Source organism: Dysidea avara, chromosome 1 (genome assembly GCF_963678975.1).
Source record: "Dysidea avara chromosome 1, odDysAvar1.4, whole genome shotgun sequence".
Lineage (NCBI taxonomy): Eukaryota > Metazoa > Porifera > Demospongiae > Dictyoceratida > Dysideidae > Dysidea > Dysidea avara.
This window is the reverse complement of record NC_089272.1, coordinates 3,477,803-3,505,048: the sequence shown is the minus strand read 5'-3', so window position 1 is coordinate 3,505,048 and position 27,246 is coordinate 3,477,803. Positions and strand designations below refer to the sequence as shown.

The following is a 27,246-nucleotide window of genomic DNA, read 5'->3' as shown; positions in this document are numbered from 1 at the left end:
ATTTCAGTGATGTATGTATAGGCAGCTGCAAAACTAACTTATATGTGCATGACCATCTCCACATTAAACATTTTAATTCCAGGAACAGAGAAGAAACTTTTACCTACACACTGGACAAGCACACAGATAGACAAATATGTTGGCAGCTCGCCTGCCCTACCACAAAAGTACTATGAGAGTCCTTATGATGTAAGGCAGTCTATGCTAGTACCAGTGCTGAAAAACAGAAGGTTTCCATCAATGTTCAATGCGGTAATGTTGCATCAATAATGGAAACAATTCCATCAACACATATATAGGATTGAGCAGAATTTGCTTCTCTGTCCACAGTTTGAGCAAGGAAAAGACTTTCTTTTGAAATGTAAATGTACTATTATTTGCTGAAAAACTGTGGGCATAAGAATTTGTGGATTTAAAAAATGATGGAATAGATATAACAAAAATGTGACCCAGTCTGAGAAAACTGGTCTTATTACCCATGTCAGCAAATTCGACTTTTCACCCAGGACATGAAGCTACATGAATAAACTATCTGATTCCACAATAAAAATCAGCTAGACTTGAGTGGTCTGGTTTTGCTGGCTACTTTTCCCAAGCCCAGTGGCGATCCATACGTGTGGTGTGGGGCCTGAATGGAGCTCTGATCAGCCTGGGGATGACTGCATGTGGCTGTACAGCTCTGTGGTGTTGAATAAGTACCTCTGCTGTGAATTTCCTTTCATTTTAGCCAGTTTTGAGATCTCAAGGGCCCAAAATTTGCATAATTCATCCCTACGCTTTCCTTTTCAATTTTTGAACATCATTTTTCCTGCCTTCTAGGACCCGCCTCCCACCCAATTTGCAGCTTGCCTGATACAGTCAACCTTGGTTTAAAAACTATCTAAAATGGAGGGAGCTTAATTGTTGGCTACTAGCTTGGACAGTGGATGCTCTGGAAGGTAAGGAATTGGTGTAAAACGTGTGAAAATTAGCTTCAACCATTGGCGAGCTACAACACACTAAATACTTAACACCGGCATTTCTCAATTAGGGTATAAGCCTGGTTTTCCCAGACTGGGTACAAATGTGCATCAAAAACAACATCCCAAAAGTTATGACCTAAGCGGAGATCAAACCCAAATTGGTTTTATTCACCTAAAGTTAAGGGAGGTGCACAACAGTTGTTTGTCTTGACAGGAATGTAGCTCAACTTTACACCAGTGCCTTCATCGCAAAAGCATGCATTGATTTGCTACAACAACACTTGAGTTGCAAGATCATGGGTGTTTAATTTTACTAAAATCCCACATTGATATGTGCTTTGCATGTCAAGATACTGTAACATACTTTGAGCTAGAAGTTGATTTTTAAAAAGGTGTGCACAAAAGGGTGTTGTTTAAAAAGAAAATAAAGTGTGCCAACACATGGATTTGAACCCAGTATGTCCTACATAGTCACTCACAGACATTCTATCACTTGAACAGCTTGTGCTGTGGTTTTCAAAGGAATGTTGCTCAAGTTTTCTCTACACCTTGATCTTCTATGTGCTGTAGGAAATGAATGGAAGCGCACATGAACTCATGATAATAATCTTAGGGTAGCCAAATACAACTAAGAGAAAAGGGGATTGTCATCAATATCAATGCCCTGAGTGCCAATAACTCAATATCATTCTGGCATTGTTCAACCATTACCCAAAAGAAAGTTGCTGTAGTATTCTACAAGTAGGGATCCCCCCAAAAGATGACAAGCACCACCTAAAATGTTGTCTTTAAATAAAAATCATTCTAGAAACATCTTACATGACGAAAATCACTTTTACAGAATGATGTTAGTCCAACTAACATCAAATTCAGCATTAAAACAACAAAACACTCACAGGTAGCCAGATATAGAATTTTAAAGGATCACCATAACTCAAAATTTCATCTGCCTGCCAGCCTTCCTGACCACAGTCACAAGGCTGGAGGCCAAAAGAAGCAGCATATGGCCATCATTTTACTCCAAAGTGGCAAGCTCATCAGTGGGGTGTTCCTTTTGGGGTTCTGATGAGTGTGTGCCATCTGCACTTTGTCTTTCCTTTTAGGTAGAGGATATAAAGCCAGCAGAAGGAATGTTAAATGAAACAAGTTGATGTTGTGCTACTTCTAAAAACCAGGCGCCATGCAGCTAGCTAACTCATCTGAAATTAACTATAGACAGTATTACTACTTTACAACCTTAAGTAGCTAATGTCTTTGAGCAGGCTGTAGGACCAGGTGTCCTACAGACCTTCAGCACTTGTGCAGCACTTGTGCTGTAAAGCTTTAATAAATGAATAAATTAAAAATAAACAGGGTAGTTTTGGGTTGTGCAATAAGGCCAATGAAACTTGATTACCAGTTTCTCGCTCAGATTTTTGAAAATTTGATGCGGGCGGGCGGTTATTATTCATTATTCATTATTTTCCAAAAGGCACAACACACATCCCAAACATGAAGATTTCTGCCAAAAAAGTCAGTCTACATTGATTACTCCTGCATTAAATAGCTAAAATACGTTACTAATCCATATAACAAGTGACTTTTCCATTAGAGTATAGCTCATTGCTCCATTAGAGTAAAAGTGACTGCTCTATTAGAGTATTTCAATCTGAAATACCAATAATGAAATTCCATGCGGGTGTATCAAAAGCATGCGGGCGATGACGCGAAACTGCTAATCAAATTTCATTGGCCTTAAATATTATTAGCTAATTCTCGTAATTCGTTCAATTACGTTACTATGCACCACTAAGGCCACTTCACCTAAATTTCTTGTTTCTCGGACCCGACCGACCCATAAAATTTGTAAATGAAATGTTTTTGTTCATTTTTGAAGATCACGTGTTTGATCGCGTGAGTTTGAGGCATTGATGTATTGTTGGCCATCCATATCTGCTATGCGTGGGGCGAGCTTAGTTAATACAAGAAGAGTTGTAAAAGCAGACTTTGGATGGATGTTTGATCATTTAGATGTACTAACCATAACTAATAGTTTGTCATCGAACGCTATCAAACGCCATACTTACATGTGTCGCCATAACTTCAGTTAAAAAAAAAAATTAGCTACCACCTATTATTATTTTATTTATACCTACCTACCGACCCACTTTTCAACTAGTCTCAGTCCGAGAAACAAAAGATTTAGTTGAAGTGGCCTAATAGTCTGGCGTAGCCGACCCGCTCGCGTAGCGCGAGGGTCTGGTGACAGCCGCATTGAGTACCTGTGCCAACCTTACGGAAAATTGGTGCATCCAATCAGATCGCTTAGCGACCAATTAACAAAATTCTATGACGTGATTTCCAATTTAGGCCACTATGACTTCAGATCGAATTCCGGCTCCTACTGAATCTGCAACATTATCACTAGGGTATTCTTCCTTGAAACCAGAACAAAGAGATGTTGTAATGGAATTCGTTTTGGGGAGTGATGTATTCGCCATTCTTCCCACAGGCTATGGGAAAAGTTTGTACTCTGCTTGTCTTCCCCGAGTGTATAACTGCTTGTTAGATGCGACTTCTTCTATAGTTGTTGTAACTCCACTGACAGATAATGAAAGATCGGGTGCATTCATTAATAAGAATATGGTACACGTGTTTCGCGCGCATTTTCAAATTATAATTGCATTCCATCTGCACAGGTATTGAATGCGACTGTCTATAATCTATGACCAGACCCTCGCGCTACGCAGCGCGGGTCTGCTACGCCAGACTAGTGGCCTAAGGAAGCGCTTGTTAAACAAACCGCTTTTTTACCAACATGTTACGCACAGAACTGTATTCTAAACTGTTTTATAGTGTGACTAACGTGCTTTTTCCCACAGATTCTCTCGACAAAGCCTCAAAGCTGCTCTTCTTTTTCGTTCGCGTACGTAAGGGATACGCCCCCTTTCAACTCGAAGCGATAGGCTATTCCTGGTAGTGTACGAGGCCTGCACCGTTGTTTTTCAGTTGCTAAATGCCTGAAAACCTCAAGGGGAAGGTAGTCTGAGGAAAGTCACCACACCCGTATTTCAGTCCGCCGAAAAGAGACCACCTCAGAGCAAAAGTTCACCTGTGCAGAAGTTTAATACAGACTTCATTTCACTTTTACTTCTTACGTAAAAGCTGCTTTTACCGTTATTAAACGATTTTGCTCACGTGGGTGCGCACGGACAAACTTAGCTAGATAGGTACACACACACACACACACACACACACACACACACACTTTTGCAAAAACAATTACAGTGAACCAGGCGAGTGGGCGCGCGCCTGGTTTAAAAACAAAAATTGTCACCGAAAGGGTACTAAATGAAAACAAATCCATGGTGTATTGGGGTTTTGAACCTGAGACATTTCGTCTATCGTTGTGACCACTGTACCACAGTGTTTTCATCTCACCTACTCAGTTTCTACCTTATAAATGTGAAAATGAAGAAAACTCTATAATTTTGTTAGTAGCAAAGGTGATGAACACCAAGGCTGAATCTGACCCTACTCTAACACCAAACCTAGGAGTGCTGTTCCTAACTTTAAGGGTACTGTTCCTAGTCCTAGGAGCACTGTTCCTAATCCTCGGGGCACTGTTCCTAATCCTAGAAGTGCTGTATATAAACCTTTCTTAGCCATAGAGAGGGATTCCTAATGTTAGCAGGTCAAACATCCATTCCTAGCTTGAAGGAAACCTACTGTATATCCACTTCGTTCCTTTTATCTTCAGTCAGGCTGGTCTTCTCCTTCCTTATGCAATGAAACCAAACTCAGATGTTAATTTTCCCTATCAATACTTTCCTTGAGCAGCATAATATTATTTGATTGTCACAAACTTAATAATATTTAAGTGCCTGTAGATACTAGCTTGTAATTTCAGGTTGATTAATCGTAATGATCAAGCACTGAGACCACACCTCTTAACAATCTTTACTTGATCACAATGTCACACACTGTTATTATTTATCCAGCTGTATTCATAATACTAGCACAATGCCTGGTAGGTGCTAGGTGCTTAAGATACTCTAATACAGCAGTTACCTTAATAGTCGAACAGTCACACGTGTATCGCTGTATAGGCTAATAAAACAAAAAGGTAGGCTTGAGCCAACTCTGCTTTGAAATTGCCTATTATGCTTTTAATCAATGCTCAAAATCCAGCCTATTATGCTCAAAATTATGCTCTCAAAATCAAGATTGTGCTCAAGAGCTGACTGTTTTATTAGAGTATATCTGCATTTCCTGACTGCTGTATTAGAGTAAGTGACTGCTCTACTAAAATAGCTCGATTTTATTTCAAAAGTATGAATAATGTGCAATGTGCAATGCAAAGTATGAATAATCAATCAAGAAATAGTAATAATAATAACACTGTAAGGTTTTTGATATGAAATGCAGTAATAATGTACAATGTGTTCATGTTATGCAGTATTTTTGGCACACGCATTGTGCATTTTAATTGAAATCCTTGAAAATCATCCTATTATGCTGGCATAATGCTTGATGCTTTTGCTAGCTTATTATGCTCAAAATTATGCCAGCATAATTGGTGCAAGCCTACAAAATACGAAACAAATTAAGTGTATTAAAATTATTAATTTAAAAACAAAGTAGGGATCCAAGTGATAAAAAGTAGTGAAACAAGAGACAAATGATGGTATTACAGCATAGCTGAGTGGGAACATCTCTACTTTGGCATTGAACATAATTGATTGTTGCAGCATCCCTGTGTAGGTAAACTATGTTGTAATACCATCATTCATCTCTTGTTTCACTACTCTTTATCACTGGGTCCCTACAGATCTCCCTTGCTTAACAATGTCACTACTAGCTGGTCAAGTTCCTAAGCTTTCTTTACACACACACATAATACACACATACACGCATATGCATTTTTTCAACTCAGCCTGTTACACAGAATTATGAATGAAGAACAATTCCAGAAATGCTTCTGCAATAAATTTATCCACTGTGGAAAAAATAGACGATTTCCATTACAAACCTAGGGAAGCCATCACACACTACCACAAATCAACAACTTGTACCATCAACAAAGATAAACATAATCACACACAAAGGAGGACACAAGTAAGCCCATGGGTATGTATTCCAAAATGCACCTATCGAGTTAACACAATGTTGAACAGTGAAAAAGTCAAGTTATCCGTTATTGAGTTATGCTTGCTAGGGACATCAGTTAGTCAGTCATGCAGTCAGTCAGTCAGTCAGTAGAAAATTCCACTGAATAATAAAACATTTAAAAATTTTTAGCAACTTATTGGAAGTGTTTCTAAATAGGTTGTACTGAAGACACTTTTGGGCTTGCTAACCAATACTGTCAGAGCACCATGAAGGTATTGTGAGGCTGGTTTCTGGTCAATAGTTTGTTAAAAAAGTGCATACCTTCATGACCACTAATACATGTACAGTCACAATCATACTGTATGATGATAAATATCAAATATTACTATATTTATGACTGGATTTGCAAAAAGGTACCTTTTTCATACACAAAATTGACCCATCTTTTGGACTTTACAGCTTCCTAACTTTTTGATCATGGTATATAATTGCTTGAAATTTTCAATGAATGTAGCTACTAGGGCTCAAACAAAAAGTAGTTTTCTGTATTTGAATAATTTATTCACTCAACTATTATTCAAATACTCAAATAGTTGGTGTAAGATTTCATTGCTATGAATGCAAACCAGTAATTAAGGCGGCCACTACCAAGAAGCCTATAAATAACCAAAAACAGGTATTTGGCTTTGTATGAATAACTTACTGAGAAGAAAAGGATAGCTTAGTTCCCTTTCTGAAAGGATTACAGTAGCAATGTTGTGATAGAAAGTGTTTATAACAAAGTAGAAATACCTGGAATAAGTTATGAATCCATACAAAGTCTTGCACTTACACGATTTGCCACTACATTGGTACATTTTTGCCAATTAGTGGCTGCCTAATGCTATTTCTAGCCTTTGCTTTTCACCACCATCCTTTCCTTTCATTAGCATTGTCTTCCACTGTGTTAATTGCTGACAGCTAATCACATACCTTTGTATAACGATCACGTACGAATAATTGAGGGTTAATTTTATTATTGGAATACAATTCAAACGAATATTAATCCAAATAATCGGCTATTCGTTTGAACCCAAGTAGCTACAGTATCTGGCTACATTTTGATACTAAGAGCAAGTTAATCAGTATAAGGAGTCAAGTGTTACATCATTTTGTTTGCTGGTATGTCGAATGTGTGGAAAATGTACCTTTTCACAAATCCAGTCACATTTTATGCATATTGTGTGTGTGTCTGTGTAAGGCAGTGTAGCCAAATGACTAGAGCATTGGCCTGGTAATCAATAAGTTCCAGGTTCAATGCCCAATTATGCCAATTTGGTGCTGCTGTTGTTACCTTGAACAAGAAAGTTTACTCACTTTACTTCAGTCTGTCCGGCTGTATAATGGGAACCTAGTGGCCTGGTGTCAACTGAGAATGGTGCTGGAATTCCTGTTTTTGTCTGAACATGTGCCCTAACTATCAATTAAGACTACTGACTTGAAAGTGAGGTGGCCATTACACTTCACTTAAACTACATTCAGCCTGTTACAAACAAAAAGAAGTGGAAATATGGATGATTCCTGTTTACCAACATAGGAAAGTCATCATGCACAATTGTGAATTGACACCTTGGGCTATCAGCAAAAATAAATGGGACACAAGGAGGACAAAGGTAAGTCCATGATGTGCATTGCCTGTACTGCGGTATACCAAAAGGTACTTTTCAGGCTGAAGTGATGTCAAACAAAGAAAAAATCAAGCCCATATCCTTAGTCATTATTGAGGTAGGTGTAAGGTAGGGTAGGGAAATTTGGATGTGGGGTGATTTCGTAAGTTCAACTTTGATGAGTTGTAACTTTTCAATGGTTTTATCAAATTAGTCAATAGTCAATATTTATGGTGAAGATACATTAGGCTATGGGTATTAATTTGCACTAAAGTGGTATAGGTTCTGGCTTTGCTGGTTATTTTGAAAACTCAGTTTGATTGAAGCAGTGTAGCGCGACTTTGCTGCAAAACTTTTAATTCATACCAAAGCTCACTCCAAGTTTTCTTTTTAATCATTAGTGTCATTGTAATATTCTACTTGCATAGCTTTAATAATTAGCAACTACCAATTTCCGAAACCAAACTTAATTTGTGGTTCAACCAACGCAACTGAATGATTGCGCATTGAAATTAATTGAACAAGAAATGCAGCGCTGCAGAGTATCTGTGGTAGTTGTAAGGACTAACTTTGCTCTGTAGTATGTTTCGTACCAAAGTAAGATAGTTTTGTTAGGATTGGTGATCTTCATAGCTTGTAGCAGAAATCTACAAAACTACCCCACAAGTATTTTTTGACGCCTCCAGAAATTTGTGGCATATCTCCCTAACAGATATACCAAATCATTTACAATTTCGTATGCATAGAGTTCATAAACATATAGTATTTGTAATCAAGTTTGGTAGCAATTGATCATGATGATCACAAATTGTGAATGCGAAAGCAAATTATCTATGAAATTACCCCACCTTACCTTACGTTAGTGACACCTTAAGCTGTCATAAAAGAATGGACACAGAGGAGGACAAAGAAGTCCATGATGCATGCATTGTCCATACTGTGGTATACCAAAAGGCACCTATAAAAGCAATGTCGAATAGGGAAAAATCGAATCCATAGCCTTATACCAAGAGTTAATAATAAGAGAGGAGAGTGTCTAACATTGTATAGTTCTGTAACAGATGATTGTGCAGAAGTTAAACAGTTTCTTTTCCGTGTATTGTATAGGCTTCTAGTATTTGGTCGTTTCCTTACTGCAATTAGTTTAGCTGCACCGTGATGAATCCTTGAGAATATTCAAAGACTGAGCTGGTATGTACAGGGAACAGTGCACCTTCAACTGAAGAATGCTCAAAGGTAGGGTGACATGGCGACATGGCGACACAGTGAAAATTCAGTGTTATTGGTTTCTCAGATATGTTCCCCCAAAGTTATCTTTGAGATTAACAGTCACACTTCTTTACACAACAGAGCGATGCTCTTTGTGGTGAACTTGAACATCGAGTTGAACACATGCCCTTGTGCCTGAGATAGTCTTTGTGGTTAATGTGAAAATATACTAACCAATCTGTATGTCACATGGAAAGGAATCCATTTAATGTCTGCGCAATCATCTATTACAGGACTATACGGTATTAGACACTCTCCTCTCTTATTATTAACTCTTGCTTATACTCATTATCAAGTTATATGCATGCAGGCAGGCAGGCAGGATTGAATATTTTTTGAAATTTCATTGCTTAAAGGATTTAGCGTACACTGCATGAAGGCACTTTTGGGTTTGGTTATACCTAATCAATAATGCCAAGATACTAGGAAGGTGTTGTGAAGCTGGTTTTTGGGTGATATTTTTGGCCAGAAAAACCTTAACTTCCATGATCCCTAAAATACAGTACTGCCATACTGTATGATATTGCTTTCTGTCACAGTTACCAGTAACCACATTATCCACATGGAAATAACAATATTGAAGTTGTACATACAAGTAGACGAACCATTGTGATCCAAATCTTTAATTTGTGATTTACAAAAAAAAATTACATAACAGTTAGCTACAAGTATCAAGCAAGTTTAGGATCACTTATTTGAGGTTTGAGATACTCTAATAGAACAGTTACCAAGTTGTTGAAAGTACACAAAAAATTGTCCAGGCTTTGAACCAGCTAGTAGACCTCCACACTTAACTCAAATCTTTTACCAAGGCACTAAGTTGCCATGGCTGTTATTTCCTGCACTTAATTTGTAATGAAACCTCTGTTTTTAAATTTGCACATTCATAGATCAGTCAATTGAATATTTTACATTTGTTAAACCTCATTGTAAACACACACATACACACACACACGCACACACACATACACACACGCACACACACACAGAGCCTACAGTTTTTTTTAAATTCGTAAGAAATGCAAACACAGCCAAGCTGTGATAAGAGGGTGCAGTGCAGCCTTCTGAGTATAAACATTTGATATCAATGGTGGCAACCAAGAAATGATGTGTCGTGCGGCCCAAGAAGCCGGCGCGTAACACCCGTGAGTATATTGACAGGAAAAAAAAAAAAAAAAAAAAGACAGGAAGAAAGAAAACGCAATTTTCGCACCTCCGTAGCTCTGTGCTTTCTTGATGAAACAAGACGATTTTTACTATGGACATGCCCTCCAACTTCAGCACTCGACATTCCAAATTTGAGCGAAATTGCTTAACGCGTTCCCGAGATATGCGACTTCAAAATTGGCTTAGTTTCTTCGTTTTTTTTTCTTCTTATTTTTCTTCCTCTTGTCGCACACTTACAAAAACTGCTATAAAACGCGAACGCCATATCCGATTTCCTTGAAATTTGGCACACAGAAGGGGGGATAAAGGCACATCTTAGTACCAACTTTGGCTGGGATACGATAAACAGGCAAAGAGTTATGAGCGATTATTCACGAAAAATAACACCAATATGTTGTCACGCCTACAGGGTAAACCGTGTATGGGAAGAAGCTGAAACTCGATGGGTGAATAGGTTAACTATTGAACCTCAAACCTTTTGTGGTTTGAAAGAAGTCGAGCTAAAAACCAGGAAGATACAACGAAAAAACCAAAAGTGTGTAACAATTACGCAATCGAGATTAGCTAATAAAAAAACGACTGCTTGCCACGCCTACCAGATAAACCGCTTGGGGTAATGCTTTGAAAATCGTTGTACAGATGGAGTAATCATCTTAGAAAGGCTCATCAATGGTGTAGAAGAATCAGATTTAAAGCCACGGAGTTATAACACAAAATCCAACTTGGTGAAACAAGTTCGAGATCGAGATACTCTAATAGAGCAGTCATCCTAATAGAGCAGTCACCCTGAAGAGAATTCAAGGGATCAGCTAGAAACGAGAAACCTGTATAGAGATCATCTACACACAAGTCACCCTGTAGAGAGATCAGCTAGAAGAAGTTACCTTGTATGGAGTTCATGCAACTATGGAAAGAGATAGTTCAGCTAGAAGAAATCACCTTGTAGAGTTCAGCTACAAAGAAACCACTATGTAGAGAGTTCAGCTACAAACAAATCGCCTGTAAAGAGATCAATAGAAGAAGTTACCTTGCAGAGAGTTCAGCTACAAAGAAACCATAATGTAGAGAGTTCAGCTACAAACAAATCTCCCTGTAGAGAGATCAGCTAGAAGAAGTTACCTTGTAGAGAGTTCAGCTTCAAACAAATCAACCTGTAGAAAGATCAGCTAGAAGAAGTCACCTTGTAGAGAGTTCAGTTACAAAGAAACCACCATGTAGAGAGCTCAGCTACAAACTAGTGACCTTGTAGAGATATCAGCTAGAAGAAGTTACCTTGTAGAGAGTTCAGTTACAAAGAAACCACCATGTAGAGAGTTCAGCTGCAAAGAAATCACCCTGTATAAAATTCTGCCAGAAACAAATCACCCTGTAGAAAGATCAGTTAGAAGAAGTTACCTTTTAGAGAGTTCAGCTACAAAGAAACCATTCTGTAAAGAGCTCAGCTGCAAACAAATCACCTGTACAGAATTCAGCTACAAACAAATCACCCTGTAGAGAGATCAGCTAGAAGAAGTTACCTTGTAGATCGTTCAGCTACAAACAATTCACCCTGTAGAGAGAGCATCTAGAAGAAGTCACCTTGTAGATTGTTCAGTTACAAAGAAACCACCATGGAGATTTCTGTAATCAATATATGTATTATATATATAATTTGTACATTTACAGATAAAATATTTAAAGTACATCTACTTCATCTTTTCTTCTTCCTGTGGTAAAGAAAAAAACATAGGTTAAAAAAGTCCCAAAGCCAGCCATAGGCCGGCTTTGGGGTATACAAATACAAAAAGTTTTGAAATCTAATCCAAAACAGCCAAGCTGTAAAAAAAGTGTGCGGCCCTCAGAAAGGCTATGTTGAAAAAAGATGTGAAATCCAAGGTGGCGGCCAAGAAATGGCTGTGATGGTAGGTTAATGGTAAAAATTTTAATTATGACAATTCAGGTGAATTTTGTGCCGAGACCAAGCGGCACAAAAATTCACCTGAATTGTCATTATTAAAATTTTTACCATTAACCTACCATCACAGCCATTTCTTGGCCGCCACCTTGGATTTCACATCTTTTTTCACCATAGCCTTTCTGAGGGCCGCACACTTTATTTACAGCTTGGCTGTTTTGGATTAGATATTAATTTCAATAACAATTACTATTAAAAATTATTGACATAGTAGCCATTTCTTGGCTACCATGTACCACCGTTGATTTTACATTTTTGTGCCCTGGCTTTTGAAGGTCGCACCCTTTTCTACAGTTTGGCTATTTTTGTGTGCATTTCACTTCTTTTGTACTTTATAACCAGCCTACAGATTTCAGGCTTAATTTTTCCTACAATTCTTCCTTCAGGGCTTAACTTTCTTTTCACACACTTTGCAAAACCTGCTATAAAATACAAACATAGGTAACTCAATTGCTTTGAGCTTTGGAGCAAATAAAAAGCATATAGAGTTGAGTTCATGTACCAAGGTTGCTATAAATCTGATAAAATACATGGTGTTATGCTCAAACTTTTGTCATGGCTACAGGGTGAAACAAGTATAGGGATAACTTGAAGTTTGGTGTATACATAGGTTCTTCATCATAGCAGTGCCTTTTGATGGTTTGAAGAATTAACGATATAAAATGTCTAAAAGTTATAAAACAAACCACACTTAACATCCAGATCCTTAACCACTGAGCCACTACTATAAGTCTTGGCTGTTCAGCTCTACTTTAAAAATGAAAATCTGCTTATTATAATCCATACAAAAACAGCAAAGCTGTAAAAAAATGAAACAGACTTAAAAAGCCAGTAGAGAGTTAAGTTATAAACAAGTTAATTTGTAGAGATTTCTGCTACAAGCCAGCCAAGTTGTGAGCCAATCTGTAGGAGAGAGAACATGTGTGATGGTTTTCATACAGTATAAATTTTTTTGCAAAAAAAAATGATCATTATAAAAAATAAACCCACAGAATCCAGGTCTTGATTTCTTCCTTCTTTCTGCAGTAGAGAAAAAGACAAGTAAAAGCTGGTCACAGGCTGGCTTATACAAAAAGAAGTAAGATATCCATACCGAAACAACCAATTAAGCTGTGAAAAAGATGCAGGGTGAAAATGATGTGAAATCAAAGGTGGTGGCCAAGAAATTGCTGTGATGGTACGTAGCTTGATGGCAAAAATTTTAATAATGACAATTTAGGTTAATTTGTTGCCGAATCCTAGGAGAAAGCAACACAAATTCACCTGAATTGTTGTTAAATTTTTTGCCAGTAACCTACCATCACAGCCATTTTTTGGCCACCACCTTTGATTTCACAACTGTTTTTACACCACAGATTTTTTTGGGCCACATTGTTTTTTCACAAATTTCCCTGTGAAGATTTCAGCTACAAACAATTCAAGTCACCCAGTAGAGTGCTCATCAACAAACAAATCACACTGTGGAGAGTTCAGCTGCAAGTAAATCATGCAGTAGAGAGTTAAGCTGGAACCAAGTCACCTGTAGAGAGTTCAGCTACAAGCAAATCAACCCTGTAGAGAGATCAGCTAGAAAAAAGTCAAATGTAGAGTATTCAGCTATATACAAACAAATCTCTCTTTGGAGAGTTCAGCTACAAACCCTGTAGAGAGTACAGTTATAAACAAGTCAAATATAGAGAGCTCAGCTACAAATAAATCATCTTGTGGAGAGTTCAGTTACAACAAAATCACCCTCTTGAGAGTTCAGCTACAAAAAGGTCACCCTGTATAGATTTATCAGCTACGAGTAATGAGTTCAGTTGCAAACAAATCAGAGTTCAACTACAAGCTAGTCACCCAGTAGAGAATTAAAATCTGTCCCTTACATACTGTCTGTCTGCCTGTTTATTTATATAAAACTTTGTATAGTTATAAAAAATGTACAAATCTAATCCACAACTGCTCCCTTTTCCATCCTGTAGTAAAGGAAAAAATAAAACCCCAAAACTGACCTAAGGAGAACTTTGATACAAAAAGAAGTGACAGCCAAGCTATAAAAAAAGTTGTGGCCCTCAAAAATGCCATGGTGAAAAAAGTTGTGAAATAAAAAGTGGCAGCCAAGAAATGGTTGTGATGGTACTGTAGGTTGACGGCAAAATTTTAATAACGACAGTTTAGGTGAATTTTGTGCCAAATCCTAGTTAAGAAATTCACCTGAATTGTATAGTTATGCCATTAACCTACTGTCACAGCCATTTCTTGGCTGCCACTTTTGATTTCACAACTTTTTTCACCCTGGAATTTTTGAGGGCCACACCCATTTTTCAGCTTGGCTGTTTTTGATTAGATATAACACCCTTAGCCCTCTGGCCTGTGGCCCTCATACTTCAGGTGTATATATCGGCAAAATCCCTTGCAGCCATGGTATAACTATTAAATATATAGCACAAATATTCAAAGAAAACACACAATACAATTATAATTATTATTATTGTGTCTTCAACAATCATTTTTGCCTCTGTATAAGTATGAAATTTTATGTCTCACAAATGGCTGGTGCAAATTTTCTTTGTGGCCTACTTTACTTGGCAGAGAAGGCTATGCATACATAAATCATGGTTTCTTCAATATACACATGGTGTGGCAGGGCAGCTTTTTTGGCCGCTATAGGTGTCTGGATAAATTTAGAATAATGGCTGTGCGTTGCATTCTCTTACATACATTAGAATCACTGCAGCCATTATTTGGTTAATTTTACAACTGTTTAACCAAGTATGTATATATTATATGTATATTAATTTTAATGTATAATGAATGTGGACTTTTATGTTAATTTTCTGTTTTATCCCAATAGATGGAAATTTCATATAATGTTGCATGGCGGAGAGATTTCTATATTGGTAATTACTTTCGGAGAAACTATATCTACAGATGCTATTTCAATGGTAAGAAGCTTAGTGCTCAATCAGGGCATAACTTAGAATGTCTATATGGTTGCTCTAGCACTTTAACTATTACTGCAATGTCCTTTACTTGCACTGATTTCAGCATAGAAGATAACTGGACATTCGGGGAAAGAATCCTATCATATACTTTTACCCAAACTGTTGATGACATCATTACAATAGGGTTTACAGGTGGTGATTGGATAAAATTTAACAGAGAAACAAGTACCAGAAAATGGAATGTATCCACAACATTTTCTCTGGCCACAAGGAATGATACAGGTAAAATCAATTCATCACCGCGAGTCCTAGCTACACCTGCTCTACGTTTACAACAAGGATGTAATCACACTATTCCTCTAGCAGTCAGTGATCCAGATGGTGATATCATCAGGTGTAGGTGGGCTGTAGGTAAAGAGTGTGGAGGTATATGTGGCTTATTTCTAGGAGCTGATCTTGACAAAGATTCCTGTACCATAAAGTATTCAGCTAACCGTACTAGTGCTGTATTACTAGCAGCTGCAATAATGGTAGAGGACTTTGTCAGTGGATCACTTCATCCTCTTAGCAGTGTTGCTCTTCAGTTTCTTGTTAAAGTAACTGCATTCAATCGACCATGTTCTCAACAACCAGAATTCATTGACCCAACATTACCACAAGGATCATGCGTAGCAATTCCACCAGGAACAACCTTCACTACACAATTGACAGCTACTAGTGGCAGCCCAAAAACGTCTATTACAGAAATTCAAACAGCTTCTCCACTTGGTACAATTAAAGGAGAATTACAGGCCATACCACAGCAAAATGTTTATTATGTTAATAATACTTGGGTACCTACTGCTAGTCAGCAAAATCAGACACACCAAATGTGTTACACAGCAATCTCTTCTGAAAGATTAGCAAGTGCACAAACTTGTATTGGTTTGTTAGTTGGCTATTATCCACCAACTCCAATTCCCATTACTGCTACACCAAACCAACAACTAGTTCATCCATCAAACACCACATGGCATGTTGAGTTTGATAGAGATATCCAACATCCAGTGATTCCTTCTTACATCATCTTCTATGAGTTTACTTCAGAGCTAGAGGTATACAGAATTGACACATCATCATCACCAGAGGTTGCTCTTAGCAGTTACATATTAGCATTTACACCAAGTTATAACTTCACAGAAAGAAGCAAATTTTACATTGCCATTCAAAGAGGAGTTGTGAGAAGTACGGAAGGATGTGGAGCAGGAAATGAACCAGTAACTAACAAAACTTGTGGACATTTGAAATACTAGATGTTACCTCACCTGTTATTACACTATTACAGAGGCCGATATTCAATAATGAGAATGTTTCTTTGACATGGGAGAGTAATGAGAATGTAACATGGGAATGTAGTCTTGTAGTAAATTCCATAACATCTTCAGTTAACTGTTCAGAAGCTAACTGGAGAGGATATAATCTCAGTGAGGGTAGGTATGAATTAATGATCACTGCAACTGATGATGCTGGTAATGTGGCAACATTAGTACACACATTTGAGGTTGATCTGACACCACCTACTGTTACTATAACAGATGGACCTCCGCCATTGACTAATAAGGTCACAACAATCTTACAGTTTACATGTAATGAGTCTCTAGGATGCTCTTACCACTGCCAATTTTATTCTGACAATATGAACATGCTTGTCCTATCTGTGCAGTGTGATAGTGGAGTATTTACTACACCTTATCTACAAAACAATGTCAGCTATACATTGTCTGTAACTGCTACAGATTATGTTGGCAACAAAGGTCAGCCTGCAAACTATCAATGGGAAACAGATTTTATTAATCCACAAATTTATGACATTGATGATACAAGTATTCATTGTAGTGATACCATTCTCAATAACACAGGCCAACCTCAAGCATCTGATGACAGAGCAGCAATTCCATCGTTGGATTATTCTGACATTAGTCTTGGATGTTCTATTGAAAGAATATGGCTAGCTACAGATGGGGCTGGCAATGTTGCTAGCCTGGTACAATTATATACACCTTGAATATCTCCCATCAATATCCTTGCTACCTACAGTGTTCTTTCCTTGTGCCAACTCTTCAAATTCATCTGGGACAATTAATACTACTATTTCAACTCCTAATCCATGTGGACTTCCTTTACAAATTGCTTATGAAGATCCTGAAATTGTGCATGTGTGCCCCAGCGAGTTTGTGTGTAACTGGACAATAAATGTTTGCAACAATACTGCAACACAATCACAATCTATTGTTCTCTACAATCCTTGTCTGCCAGATGAGTGTGGAAGAAATGAAAGCATCCCAAGAGACATAATTTCATTTGGAAAATGTCAATGTAACAGACCATGGTTTGGAGAAGATTGTGATATTCTTATTCATGAACCAGTTATTGTACCAGTGGATAATGCCATTTTAGATGAAGCTCAACAATATTCTATTGTGCTGAATGTATCTCAAGGCAGTACCCCATTGTCTTGGATTCTATTATCCGGGCCACTCCAATTGAGTGTAAATCAATTTAGTGGACAAGTTAGTTGGGCTAGAGCTCAAGCTGGTAATCACACTGTTGTAGTGCAGGTAGAACATCAAGTTGGACAGGCTGAAGTTGCATGGAATCTGACAGTAATCCCAGGATACAAAGCCTCGACTCCCCTAACATATATTCTCAAGCCCATCCAATTGTACTGACTGGAATGGTTCAGTATATAGCAAGTAGTTTAGTACAAGGTCTTCATGCAGGCATGGTACCAGTATTCATTGATATCACAAGGAATGGAGTCACAAGAACAATAGAAACACTTACTTACACAAATACTACATTCTCGGCAGTTTTTGTCCCTGCTACAATGGAACTTGGTTTTTATCAAGCAGGATCAAGACATCCAGGGATTACAGAAAGTACTCCTGAAACTGACTGGCAATTTCTAGGACTAAGGGCAGCTCCAAGTAGAGTCCTTTTAGCTGGAGAAGTTATTGATGAATTTGATGAAACATTCCACAATGCAACTACTGTGTACAATGAAGGAACAGCAGTTGTGTCTGAACTAACAGCAACTCCACTTTTGCCAAACACAGGGTTAATTGAAGCAGATGTCAGATTGCAGGGCTTGTCCATAAATGGCTCATTACAGCCAGGAGATCATGTTACTGTAGATGTCACACTTACCACATCACAAGCACTAACAGGATTATTTAAGATTGCTCTAAATAGCACACAAGGAACTTTACTAGAAATCATTGTTTATTTTGAAATTGAATCAGCTATGCCAATCTTTTTGATACTACCTTCCTCACTGCATGCTAGAATTACACCAGGAATATCAAGGGTGTTTGAATTTAATGTTACTAATGTTGGCATGACTTCATTTGGTGCTGTGCAAGCTTTACTTCCTAACACTGATTTTATTTCACTTATCAGCTTTGGGATCCCACAGGACAACAATCAAACCTTGAGGGTAGGTAGTGGAGAAAGTACTACTTTGTCAATACTTGTGCAAGTTCCAGAAAGTCAACAGCTTGGTGATATCATTGCTAGTGTATTAGTGCTCAGTTTGCAAGTATCAGCTTTCATCCCCATAAGGTTAACAGTATCTTCAAATCTGTTGATGAATTTGACAGTTATTGTGGAGGATGAGTTCACATATTTTGCATCTGGTGAGCCATTAGTCAATGATGCAGCTATTACAATGATTAACTACCAACGTGGTATTAGGATCACACTAACAACTGAGACTAGTAATGGTACAGTGACATTTATCAATATTCATGAAGATCGTTATGAGATGTTTGTAGAAGCTCCTGACCACCTATCAGTTCGTCAGGTCATAATCACATCAGTAGATGATCCAGTGATGACAGTGTTTATGCAGAGACAAACAGTGACATACACATGGAGTATGACTCCTGTTGAATTTGAAAACAATTACATACTAACTGTTGAAGCTGATTTTGTAACTCATGTTCCAATACCTGTAGTGACAGTTAGCCCAACAGAAATTGACCTTGAAGCCCTCGAACGTGGATTAATATCATCTTTTCAACTAAATATTACTAACCATGGTCTAATTAGAGCTAATGACACTGCTATACAGTTTCCAAACAATCATCCACTGCTAACATTTAATACTAGTATAACTGAGCTAGGTTATATAGAACCACTTTCCTCTGTAATAGCCACTGTTGAAGTAAATTTTAAAACCTCTGAAAAATGAGCAGTTCGTTCTTTTATAGCATGGATCACATATATAATTAGCATTGGATACAACTACATTTGTGGAGATGTTATTTCACGTGTTGTTCCAGTTGTGCTGAAAAAACCCACACGTATTGAGTTCACCATTAGAAAATCTGTTTTTAGAAGAGTAAGTTGTCAAAACTGTCAAGGTATAAATGGATTTCAAGCTAGTTTCAATCGATATGTTGGTAATGTTGCTCTTCCAGACTATGAAATAAATTTACCACAATTTCAAAGACTTGAAAACACTTTGTCTCCACAATTCAGTTTTAGTGGATATACAGCAAGGACTCCAGCATTTTGTAACGCATGCATTCAGTCAGTGCTGGGATGTTTGCCTACTCCAACATTTCCATTATCTGGTTGTATACCACTGATTTTATCTGGATCATTACGCCTGTAAAGTGTTTCAGATTCTTTAAGTTGGGTACAGTGTACACTTGGCAATAGATGGACAGAATTAGCCTTGTGTGCATATGACTTGTATTCTAACTGTAGAAATTTAGGTGGAAAAAGAAGAAAACAAAATATTGACAGAGCTGTGAATGACCTTGTTGAATCAATATACCCTAAACTACAAAGTATTGAACTAGCTACCGGGGTGCTTGGGGATGAATCATGGCTTTCCGTTGGAGATCCATTATGGTTAACCTATATGTGTTGAAGCCAACATTGGATGACAGCAGTGAAGTAGGTACACTGATATCTAATACAGAGCTCTCTACTATCTTGACTGCACCTCTCCCTAATGGAACTACAACAGAAATGGTTCAAAGATTAGTGGAACGACTAAACAATACATTACGTGGCTGGAATATTGGTCAATTAGAACCAGTGGAAGGAGTAAACATGGTTTCATTTAGTAAAAGTAAAACGTTAATTCAAACAATAAATAATTTTAATGAAAGAGCAATTGGAAGGGATTTACATCGTATTTAAATGCTTACAATTTTGCCAGTAGCGAAGTCAATAAAATTGAAAATTGGGAGGAAGAAGCCGGCTGTTGTTAGGATTCGTATTGAACAAGAACTTGCAGTGACAAGAACAGCATTTTTAGCTAAAATAGAGATTGAGAATATGGAAATGTTTCCACTTGAGCATGGTAACCTGGAAATACTAATAATTGACTCTGGTACTGGTGCACTTGTTTGCTATTGGTAATGGAAGTTTGTCTGGTTCACTAGCTGATGGTGAAGGAGGGTGGACACTACCTAGTGAAACATCGGGAAGTATAGAGTGACTCATAATGCCATTTCTGAAGCAGCTCCAGAATCTGATCGATTTTACGATGTTGGTGGCACTCTAAGATATTCTTTGGATGGTGAGAATATCACTATTCCGCTGCTTCCGACATTAATCACTGTTACACCTGACCCTTCTCTATTAGTTCATTACTTTTGGGAAAGGTTTGTAGTTGGAGATGATCCATTCACTGATGAGGTGGAAGATTCTGTACCATTTACTCTTGGAGTTGTTGTGAAAAATGCTGGTCACGGAGTAGCCAGTAGTCTTCAGATCACTTCAGGACAACCAGAAATAATTGAAAATGAGAAAGGACTGTTGATAAACTTCATGATTGTTGGTGCAATGATTGGTAATGGAAGTACTGAGCCATCTTTCACAGTGATGTTTGGAGATGTCCCTCCAGACACAGCCAAAGTAGCAAGATGGCAGATAATATCAAGTTTACAAGGGGAGTTTAGGAATTACTCTGCTACTTTTGAGAACATCAATCCACTTGGTGATCCAAACCTCTCAATTCTTGATGAATTAGAAATTCATGAATTAATCAGAAATGTAAGAACATACAATTCATCAGAAGATGATGGAGTACTAGATTTCCTTGTTAATGAATTAGATGATCTTCTGGCATTCCCTGATGCTTTGTACAGTTGTAAATCACTTGAACGTTACAATGTCAGTGTTGGTACCATATTGTCTGTACGTAGTATAACAACAACACTACTGGAGGTGAGGACATTCTCTAACAGTACAGGATGGGTATACTATAGATATGAGGATACACAAGGAATATTACAAAATGCTGTATCTATTGCAAATGGCACAAAGCTGAATGGCTATAATGTATCTTCTATCCCAACTGAGAATACATGGATTACTACTACTTCAAGTAGTAATTTGAACACTGGTACTGTCTACATTCACATGCTAGACAACATTTCTTCAAATAATGAAATTATTTTCAACATCAGTTTATGTTATGTGAACTGCATTTCAACTGAACGACCTTATTTGATATCCACTCCTGGTAAGTTTTCTACTGTTTATGCCTACACTGTATTTTAACATAGAATTCAAACATTATGCATACACTGTCTAACTCTATTACTCTTCCATATATATAATATTTAATAAGTATCAAACAGTATGGTAGTACTGTTTAAGTAGGGGTCCATTGAAAATGACACACGCCGCCTAAAATGCTGCTTTTAAAAATCATCCTAGAGACATCTTATGTCACGAAAATCACCTTTATGGAATAATATTAGACCATCTAACATGAAATACAGCATTAACAACAAGAAAATACTTACTGGTGAACAGATATAGAATTTGTAAAAATCTTTAAAATTTGAAATTTTGTCTCACTCACTCACTCACTGACCACAGTTGAAAGCCTAGAGCCCAAACGAAGCAGCACACAGTCACCATTTTATGCCACAACAACAAACTCACTGGTGAGATATGCCTTTTGGGGTTCCGACAAGTGTGTGCCCTCTGTGCCTTGTCTTTCCTTTTTATCTTCAGTCAGGTTGGTTGTCTTCATACCAAGGCATTAATTTTGTGTATCAACACTTCTGTAGACACCACAAAATTATTTCAGAAAGTGCTTATGCTGCTGAGAGAGCGGGGCACTTATAATTTCAAGTATGGCATGTGAAACATTAAGGCTGCTGAGTTGTCACTTCGACTTTTGCCAATGCCTGGACTGCAATCGACGAAGAGATGTGTTACTTAATAGACAGACTTATACTCAACAGCTTGTTCTTCTGAACACACTGAGACTCAGTCACTCAGTGCCGGACGGCAAGATAGGCAAGTGATTGGATAGTACTTGAGTGGGAATTGTCCTGTTAGTCAAGACTAAGTTCCAGACAACTGAAAGGGCCTGTTCGTTAGAACAGCTTCCGGCCCGGGTAAATAGAATGCAGACCATCATACTGAGACAGGTCATAGATCTGAATGCCACTGCTACTATGATCAAAGGTAAGCTATGCACGCTACTACAGGCCTATGTGCTTCCAATTTTGGCACAGTACGTACTTTAAACTGTACAGGAACTTAATAGCTAGCTCACAAGTTACATTGTAACTAGCTGTGCTACAAAAAAACTAAACAAACTAGTATTTTAAAAACTGTTAATTTACAAATGAAGTAGGGATTTATGCAATGAAAAGTAGTGAAACAAGAGATGAATGATGGTATTATAGCATAGCTTGATTGGAAAGTCCCTAATTTGGCAAATTGGCTATAATTTTGCTCAATGCAAAAGTAGGGACTTTCCCACCAAGCTATGCTGTAATACCATCATTCATCACTTGTTTCACTACTTTTTATTGCATAGATTCTTACTTTATTTTTAATTTAACAATTTAAAAAAAAATATTTATGGAATTTTTTTTAATTTAAATAGTAAGTAGGAATCGTGAATATAAAAAGCAACACTGCCTATAGTATATTAGTGCACATTTATTTCCTATGTCAGTCAAGCAACATATCAGAACACAAAATAGTGTGTCATGCAGAAAAGTACAGTTAGTGTAGACACATGACAGACAAGTGTGTACAACTAAGAAAATGCCATTATGTTGTTGATACTTCTTTGGGGTAGGGCACCTCCTATTCCAAATTGATTCAAATCCACCCAGCCATCACTGAAAGTTTGTCTTATTTTCTTCATATTTTTCTTATTATTTTCTTATGTACGTTTTCTTAATTCTTTTTCTTTTTACATGCTTAGAAAAATTATAATAACTTGTGTGTGTTTTAGACAATTGACTTCACATTTGGAGGGCAGCAAGAGCATAATTTCAGCACATTCACAGTCCAACAGATTGAATTAAGAACAAATAAGGGAGTTATGTGCTTTGAAAATTGAAAAAGTGTTGTCATGCCTACAGAGTAGCTGATCCAGTTACAAACATGGCTCTGCTTGATCAGATCCTGTGCAGCTAAATTCAACTGGTAAATATCCCAGGTCCTTTAACTTCTGTTCAGAGAACCTTGTGTAGGACAGGTTACCAGTTGATCTTTAAGTTTGAATTTTGTCACTTATAATTCCCCTCACTGCCAGGTGTGATTCTTGCCTTCTCCATGTAGTGTCTAGCATGGCTACTGGGAAGTGTGGGAATCCTGCTTGAAAGAGGACTACTTTGTCCCCTGTCTATTAATCTATTTTGCTCTCTGTGATTCGTATCTTCATTTGAACTCTATGTCACATAGTCATATGTTGATGCCTTGCTGTACCAGCAAAACAATAAAACACATAGGTGACCCTATTTTGGAAAACCATACATTTTGGCACATTGGTAAAATATAATCACTGAGTAGTTATCTACCTTGTGTGAAAATTGTGCGATGATACAATAAAGCATTCCAAAGATATGGCTGATTTACTGTCTAATACATAACAAACTAACTTTTCATTATCAGTCTATAGTACTGTATAGTGATCAGGTGGGACAAATGATGACAAATCACTTTGCTGACATAGATTTCCATTCCTACAATCTAGAATGAATAAAAAGGGATCCTATATAGTTTAATCATGTGGTCTTAGTGCTTTTCTTCAATTAAATCACATGTATTATGGTCTAAAGAGAAAAAAATGTTTGGTTTTATAAATGAACAAATCGCCCAATTTTTAAGTTAATTGTTGTCCCACGCAACATGAAACTGCTACATAGTCTGATATATTATGTCTCCTGGATAAAAGAAGCTATGGGTATGAAACTTCATAGCAAAAAGGCTTAATAGTTGCTTCATCAGAATGTACAAAAAATTAATTTAAAAAATCTTGAAATTTTCAATTGAGTTTCCCCACAAATTATGCTTGTTGTGCCCAAATGTATGGTTTTCCACAATATGGTCATATGTCTTATTAGCTGCCAGGCATATACTGTCTAGGGATTAAGTTTTAAAGTTCCCTAACCAAGCCAATTAACTAAACAGTCCCATTCTTTGGAGGTATAATAATGATTTATAAGATGGCTGTCTAACCAGATTGAACAAATGGTCTACCATCGGTGACATTACTCCTACGATGGATTGCATTATCCGCTTCATCTTTTGCTGCCTTTGAACTCTTAGATCACCCCAGGTGGTGAGAATTAAGGAACACACAGCAGGGAATATAGGCAGTTTGTACTCTTGTACTCAGCTGTCCAGAGTTTCTCAAATACATAGTTGTGTTTGATCTAGCCTAATACAGAGCCTTGGCAAAGTTATGCTAGTCCAAAAAACTCACTTTAAACTACAAAGCAATACCTGTTTAATATTCCTAACTGTTTTGTAATAGCTTGAAGGCTGCTCTTAATTGCGATAGGATCATGTTTCTCTTATACTTATAACACAGTTTAGATTATTGATAGTGTTTATCAAAACAGGTTTGTTATGTAACTTATATTATACTGCAGACGTTGTTCCTCACATTCTCACTCATCCTACTGATACAAGTACTGCTGCTCCATTCAGTGTGTGTTCACATGTTCTGTTACTGGATGTGGTCACCGCAACATCGCCTGGTACAGAAGAGGAGGTTCACTACCTACCAAGTCAGAATCTACTGAAGTATCCTCCTCAACAGTCACAAATAGTACACTTGTCATTCCTAATGTGACTAGTGATGACATTGGTAAATATTATTGTGTGGTATGGGATGATACATGCAGGAAGGGAACACGGTCAAATGAAGCCACACACTTGCTTTTACAGGTAATGATGTATTCATGTAATCATGTAGAGTGCAGGAAATTTGTTACTTATAGTGGAATTGTAGATTCTAAGAATGCAAATACTAGATAGTTGTGACCTGATTCCAGATAGTTTTAAATTATCAAGTTTCTTTTTGTCATTACTTTTACTAGAACAAAAGACCAAATTTCAGCCTTATTATAATTTTGTTGAACACACTTGGAGTAATAGCAATAAAAGCAGAAACAGCAAAACAATTGAATCATACAGCAAAAAAAAACTGCAGAAGCTTATTTAAATGTTTGTAAGTCACGAGTGCAACAGTATTATGGAGTTGTGACTTGTCTCATTGCGTTCACCATGACCTGCCAAATTCATCAAGGTACAGTTTACACTCATGCTTGCAAGCAAAAAGGCTATACAAGCTTAGAAATAGGGACAATAATGTTAAATTTTATTGCAACATAAACAAACACATGTAACTCACAAATTATCTAACCCAAAATAGCCAAGCTGTAAAAAAAGTGCTGTCATTCATATATGGAAGAGCATTGTCATTTCCTGACATCATGAAAGTTTAATGTTTGTAAGACTATACCAAATTGAAGATATGTGTCATGCACATTTGCCATCTAGTAGTGACCTGGTAGGTAGATTGAAAAATAAAAATAAAGATGGAGCTACAGCTGACTGAGTATTTATGACCGCTCTATTAGAGTACCTCGATCATGGCAGATGCAGGGGCTAGTCAGACCATTAATACAGGCTTTAGCCTAGCATTAAAAAGCATTTAAAGAGCTGCATCTCCCTATTACACATATGTACTACTGCTTGCACAGAGTGTACAGCTACATGTATAATATAATAAGCATTTAAATAAAAAATATTTCGTCATTAATTTTACATTTATGTTGAAGTTTGCCAAAACAGTGACCCACCACATTCATGAAACATAAGATGAATTTGTCATGGCCTAATTAATGCACTAAGGTGTTTGTCATGTCAAATAGGTTAACTGTCAATTACTAGGTATTGTAGAAGAATATTTATGACTTGCTGTGAGAAAACCTGAGTTGTTTACATTCTGTTTGTTTAACTACATTGGGTTAAAAAAAGTTCTATAATTAATAATTTTACACATGCTTTAATTGCTTCAAAATATGTAATTTACCAATGGAATTGTCTCTTCATGGAGAGTAAGAATGTCTTCGTTTTTTTGTTGTTTTTTTGTTGTTTTTTTGTTGTTTTTTTTGTACCATGAAGCAAACCTAAGTTATGTGTGTTTGGCTATGTTGTGTTAAAACGTAAATTTATCAGCCTAGTGTCAGGGGTAGTTAGCACTTTCATAGCTGGTGAAATTTTTATGTAGACTAATGTCCATAATCCAAAAAACAAACATTTTACAAATCAATTTCCCTACCACTGTAGGATATTCATCATAGTATACCATTGTTTGATCCACCATGAAACTTGAGGCACAATTGTTGTCTTCACAGAAATATCACTTTTACTATCTGAAGTTTTTATTTTTTTATTTTTAAAGTTTTGTGCTCCACACAATTACTGTGCCTCGTGATCAGGTTTCATGATGGATCTAGCAATGGCATACTATGATGAACATCCCACAGTGGTATGGAGATTGATTTGTAAAAATTCATTCTTCAGATTGTGTACCTTACTAATAGAGATTTCACTGGCTTAGAAAGTGCTAGCTACCCCCAACGCTGGTTTATATGCACCAATGCATATGTATAGATGCAACACAGTACATATGTAGATCAGCTAATTTTGTGTATTTTGTATGTATTAAACAGCCATGCCTCCAATTTCCACTCATACAAGTGATTAAGAACTTCATCCCACTTAGATTGGTGGAAGGAATGCACAGATCTTGATGAAACTTGTGCTGTGCACAAAGCAATACCTAAATCCTCTGCCATTTATTGAAGGTTTGTTGATGTTTCTTACACTAGCTGCTAGCTAAGTTGCTTGAAATTCATAATTTTTGGCATTTTGACTATGAAGAGCAGATCGACACCAAAACC

At 37.2% G+C, this 27,246-nt stretch overlaps 1 pseudogene; it reads left to right on the top strand.

Annotated features, from left to right (window-relative positions):
* Window positions 1–20,201: 20,201 nt before the first annotated feature.
* Window positions 20,202–27,244, top strand: LOC136247968 (uncharacterized; annotated as a pseudogene).
* The last annotated feature ends 2 nt before the right edge of the window (window positions 27,245–27,246 follow it).